This window comes from Salvia miltiorrhiza, chromosome 8, assembly GCF_028751815.1.
Source record: "Salvia miltiorrhiza cultivar Shanhuang (shh) chromosome 8, IMPLAD_Smil_shh, whole genome shotgun sequence".
Taxonomy (NCBI): domain Eukaryota; kingdom Viridiplantae; phylum Streptophyta; class Magnoliopsida; order Lamiales; family Lamiaceae; genus Salvia; species Salvia miltiorrhiza.
In genome coordinates, this window is record NC_080394.1 from 47,355,972 (window position 1) to 47,361,991 (window position 6,020).

A 6,020-nucleotide genomic window follows, 5' to 3' on the forward strand; every position below is an offset into this window, starting at 1 on the left:
ATTTTTCCAAGCATAATATTTTTTTTAAATTATTTTTCCTACGAAGAGGAATATTATAACTGAGTGAGTGTGCTATAACTATTATTTTGGTCACATGAATAATTATACTATGGTATTTTATTAATGAGTGACATTTCCATAGTTATTGTGATTTTTATTTGATCACCCTTATCACACTTTATTTTAATTTCACTACCATATGTTATATGCCTCAAATTACTAAGTGTAGAGATTGGGAGAGTAGAGATTGAGAGTATATTATTGAGAGAGTAAGGATTGAGAGTGTAGAGATTAGAGAGAGAGAAGTGTAGAGATTAGAGTGAGAGAGAGATTAGAGAGAGAGAGATCATCCATTAATTAGCAAATATTCCCTAAGATTTGAAAATCTCCTTTAAAGATCACAAGATCAAACACAATCTTGCAAAGCTAATTCCTCTCTCTCCCTCACTTGAAATTTTCGAAACTCACCTCTCTCCCTCACACACAATTTTCGCCCAACACACACTCATCTCCTCCATCTCTCAATTCCACCATTTTCCTCCATTAATGAAGACCTTCGAAGCTTCCAAAAATATTACCAAACACCTCAAACCACTCTAATATCTTCCATAAACATATTCTAGCCACTTTTGATCAAGAGAATCCTTGAAGAAGAGCTCCAAAGTTAGAGTGAGAAAGTGTGAATTTTGGTGAGAATTTGGGTAAGTGGCCATGTTTTTCTATAATTCTTGATTGAAGGATGTTGTGTGAGTGTATTCTTGAAAGATGAAGCAAGAAAATCACCCCCTCCCTATTTCTCTAAATTTTCGAAAAAAGTGGGTCTCCACCCCTTCAAAAATTTCTTTTTCTTTTCTTGATTTGGGGTGAAAAATGAGAGTTATGTGATGTGTATTGATGATTGAGGTATGTTGTGAAATATGTGCCTTGATATGTGAAAACTTCGATGGGAGTTAGTTTACCCAAAAATGGGAAATTTTGAGTCAATGAGTTAATAGATAAATTGATGATGTAAATGAGTCTATGAGATGTATATGATGATGATTGATGGAGTAATTTGAGTATATGATGTCCATTGGAGCTTTTGATGTGAGTTAGTTTACTAAAATTAGGGATATGTGTATATATGCCCTTATATGTAAATTGATGGTTTTTATGTGATATTAATTGGTTAAAAATGAAAGATATATGAATAGATTAAAGATTCATATGTGTTTATAAATTTCAAAGAGTTAGTTTAGTAAAAATTAGGACTTTTTGATCTATGTGTTATTTAAGTGATTTTGCTTAAAATATATGTTTTTAAGCATGATAGTAGTGTCTTTGCATGTTTGATTAAGTCTATTGCAGGCTAAATAAAATTTTGGATTAGTTTAGTTGTATGAGTTTTGAGTTTTGTATGATGTGAGTTTGATGCTTGATAAAATGAGGTCAATTTGCTCTATGATCATTATGAGAATTTTATCCATGTTTTGCTAAGAGTTTTATGTTGATACATGGATTTTCATTAAAATGTTCGGTGAGTAGCCAAATTGTTCGGTGAGTAGCCAAATTTGCTATTTTTATAAAATGTAAAACCAAAACTGCTACGTTCTGCCGAATTGTTCGGTGAGTAGCCAATAGAGTCATCGTTTCCAGTAGCTTGCCTTAGCATTCTGGAACCCAAATTTTTATGGTTGAGACCTGAGTGTCTTAGCTAAGTACCTACAAAATTTCAGACCGTTTTGACAACGTTTATTATTTTTCAAAAATCAAACTTTTCGGTTGCTAAAAACTGCCGAATATGGTAGACTGTAGTAAAACAGTCATATCTCCTAAAATACTTGGAGTTTTTTATCCTACTTTTTTTTAAATGAAACTAGATTCGAAGAGGTTTCCTTTGGTATAAGTTACGACCCCAGGAGAGTTCTGTACAGAGTCTGGTGAGGTTTTAAAGTTGAGTCAGTGCAGAGTAAAGTTTGTTTTTGACTTGTTTATGTGTGTTTTTAATATGCTTAAGTGTTTATACTTGTTTATATGCTTGATTGCTATGAATTTGAGCCGAGTTGAGAGTTAAGTCGATAATAGGACGTGTGAATCCTTAGAAGCCGAGTATACCTAGGGATCGAGTTTTAACGGGTAAATAGACGTTGAGTGAGAAGTTATAGTTAAGATGAGATTGGATTTAGAATTGAGTTCTGACTAAGGTTTGTTTTATCACATGAACCTTCGATGACGGTGACGATGTGATGATGACATATGAAGGCCCGAGCGAGACGAAGAAGTAAGTTGCCTGATTTCTTTCCAGAATAAGCGAAGGACTTCAGGTGGGCAATATTTTGAGTATACGTATATTATCCGAGCTTTCTAAAATGATTTGATGATACAATGAGTTGATCAAATGATTTGAGTTAAATGATATTTGAGAACTGTTTGACTTGCCAAAATTTTGATGTTGAGCTTGTGTGTTACCCTCTACTGATGAGACGATTTCAGTCCTGCCACAAGTGGGATATTGTGCACAGAGGTGACTGCGAGCCGTCTTCGGGTCGGCCGGTCACGGTACTTGAGAGGGAGGCCTACTTCTCAGTACCTTTGATGATGAGTAGTGGATGTGGTACATACATGATGAATGTTTAAACTGCGCAGTTACTTATTTATGATGTCATGATTATGAAAACTGCATGCACAGATTCATTTAATACTAACTTATTTCTGTGTATTGCTGAGATGTGGCAAGCTTCAAACCTATAGCTCTAAGAGCATCTTTCTTGTTCTTCGGCTTTTGCCCACTGAGTATTATGTACTCACGCCCTGCATATATTTCTAAATGTGCAGGCTAAGCAGGGAGCGAGATTGGTCTGGTGCTGATGGGGGAGAGTTTCAAACGATGTAATTTAAATTACTATTTTGCCCTTATGATAATAGAGTCTTGATGTTTGAAATACTTAGTTTCCTTTTTGAGATCAAGCGATTCACTCACGGTTATGTGTCTTCATACATATAATCGGTTCGCCTTTTGGTGCGATACTCTGCAAATTATGCTTCCCTATGAAAAATGAACTATACCTGTTTTGTTTTTGTTCGTGAAATTCCTAATAATTAAAAAGTTATGACAATGTTGACGATTTTACCCTCGGGCTAATTTTATAAAGTTTTTCCTTAGCATGCTTTGACGTGAGCTTCCGCATGACGTTCACCTAGTTCTTCTTATCTTCTATTCTTTAAAAATAGTCGTATCGATACTCGTACCCCGCTATTACTAGTGTCGGGTTTTCGGGCTGCGACACCTTTCTCCCATTTTTCCTTTTTTTCCTTACATGTGGCGTTAGCAGGTGGCGGATAGGGTGGCGTGGGCGGTGGTGTGATTTAAAAAGATCTAAGTAAAATCCTTCAGTGTTGCTCTCTCTGTATTAGAAATACTGGTTTCGCGTTTCTGATAAAATCGATACTTGCTAAATTAAATCCGTAGATTTAATTCGTTCGTCATCCTAATACTCAAATTAAATCCGTAGATTTAATTCGTTCGTCATCCTAATACTCAAATTAAATCCGTAGATTTAATTAGCTTCAAAGTCGGAAATAATTCACGACTTAGTAACATCATGAAATAAACTCCATCTTGATAAATAACATAACTTTGCTAAGTTGGTTATAACTGAGTACTAGTAATTCATCGACTCAAAGATTCTCGTCGCGGTCTTAAACACGCGAAGGTAAAAAGAAATGCATACTGCTAGTGTAGTGACTCTGTCTCCGAAATACGTAATTCAGAAACATAGTTGAAATCATAAAGTGCTTCGATTACTGGCAGATAGATAAATAAACATGCAATACTGGAATTAAATACTGATAAAAGAGTGGGTTGTCACATCCTACCCCTCTTAACAAAAATTTCGTCCCGAAATTTGCATATCTGTGCTATAGAGTTCTGGCATTTTTACTCATCTTGGTTTCAAGCTTCCACATAATTCTTCTTATCGATGGTGTCTCTATGGGACTGTCACTAATTGCTAGACTTATTCCTGAGCTATTGCGTCTTCTCGAGCAAACATGGCTTTTGGTCTTCCTTCATAGCTCAAGTCTGAGCTAAGAATCATTTTGTTATGGTGAGTCACGCTCTTCGGACCGAAAACATACTTCTTAAGTCGAGGAATGTGAAAAACATTGGGCATTCACATAACTTGGCGGTAGCCTCTATCTATAGGCTATTGGGCCTATTTTCCAAAGTCTCATATGGTGTCCACCATCGTGGAACATGCCTTGACATTCGATTAAAAACTTCACCACACACAATAATTGTTCCGGCTCTCTGTTCGAGATTCCAGAAGCAGCTTTGTTTCTACCGATCCAAGGTCAAAAGATAGTTTGACGCTTAGTGTATCCTTCTAATTGTAAAAGTATCTCTTCCTAGTGGTTGATAACTAATGACAAACTGAGTCATCCTAGTCGTCACTATGCTTATCGTGATAAGACAAGATCTTATGGTGCGAGTCTATCTATTGGGATACCTCTCTTCTTCAAGATTACAAATCTCGATTGGCAACCACTAAGATCTTAGTCATGTGGAGATGTTGGCATAGGCATTGTTACTGGTCTTTCTCTCGGCCTTGTTGCCTCAATGTCCATCGCTCTGCTATGCGATTCCGTGTAAGATAATCCCCAATGGCTTGCCAAAGCCATCCGGATCTCGTGCCTTGATGAGGACTTTTACATCAACATTCGAATCTGGATCTACTGATCTATCCAGATACTACACGTGATGGACGGGCGGTCTAGCAAAATCATTACAAAAGAACTTAGTCACGTTACATCCGGTGGACCAGCGTTTTAGTACCAGTCATAACAACTAAGCCAACATAGGGGCATACAAAAGCATCGGAACAATCATCGTTTCCGAAATACACAAATGGCAATCGGACAAAGTGTTTAAACAAATTGCCCAACAATTGAAAACGAATAACCATGGGGTAGAAATGAATTGACTGAAGGGTCGAAATAAAGTGACCAAACAGTCCGCACCCGTTTGGCTTTTCAGATGAAAGTTTACATGTATGGGTGTAGAGACCCATATATGACGACTACTGAGATTTTGGTCGTGTGGACTGGCCAGGTCCAACACAATTACTTCTCAGTCACATGGAAATACTTTTCCGAACTTGGTAGGTCTTGATCATTGGCTGCAAAAAGTTCTTTTGGTAAAAAGTCTCTACTTTCTTCTTAACATCTAACATCAACATCTTTTCTTAAAAGCTTCTAATAGCAAAACAAGACATGTCGACCATACTCAAACTTTCTCAACAATCTTCTTCTAAATGGTCATGGTATGGTACTTCCAGTACTTAGCGTTCATTCATATAGCGCTTGGATGCAACCATGTAATTTGAAGTATACTCTTGCCCTTGCGAGGGACCTTTCGAATCATCAATCTCCCACAAAAATGGATTTTGCTTCTCTTAGCATCTTATAGGATATGGGTCACCTCACATAGTACTAAGGCATGTAATGATCTTAGTCAACACTTTCATTCTTCTTACTAAGCTGAATGTCTAATCCAAGATGTTCTAACAAGAGCGATGGCTCTGATAGGCTAAGGTACGTATACGTTTCCAGAGTATACCTTTGGAGTCTCATTAGGGTCTCAATCCCTTAATGTATGCGTCAACTGCTATCGATGCTCCTAGCTCTATTTACCTCTGAATCATTTTCGGGAATTTCTCCCATCTTATGCACTTGCGTAGATTTTCTAGTTGATGATAAAGGTTGGTAACTTCTAGTTACTGATCACTAATTTCTTAGCAACAAAAACTGCAACTAACACAGGTAATTGTAGCAAGTAAAAAGTAACCGAGTATCGTATCCACAGGGACTATTATAACGAATCACTCTAAGTAATCCTAATTAAACTCTAGTAATATTCAGGCAAAACAAAAATGAAGGTGAAACTCGAACTAAATTTAACCAAATAAAACTAAAGAACATATAAATAACGAAAACTAACTCAAATATAAGGAAAACTCTGACCCTAGGGATGTACTTTCACA

General features: G+C 36.6%; 1 long non-coding RNA gene across 1 annotated transcript; it reads left to right on the forward strand.

Moving 5' to 3' along the window:
* Positions 1-346: 346 nt before the first annotated feature.
* On the forward strand, positions 347-2,949 carry LOC130996903 (uncharacterized). The gene is made up of 3 exons (XR_009092878.1): positions 347-701; positions 2,242-2,303; positions 2,815-2,949. It is a non-coding gene; the product is annotated as an uncharacterized LOC130996903 (long non-coding RNA).
* The last annotated feature ends 3,071 nt before the right edge of the window (positions 2,950-6,020 follow it).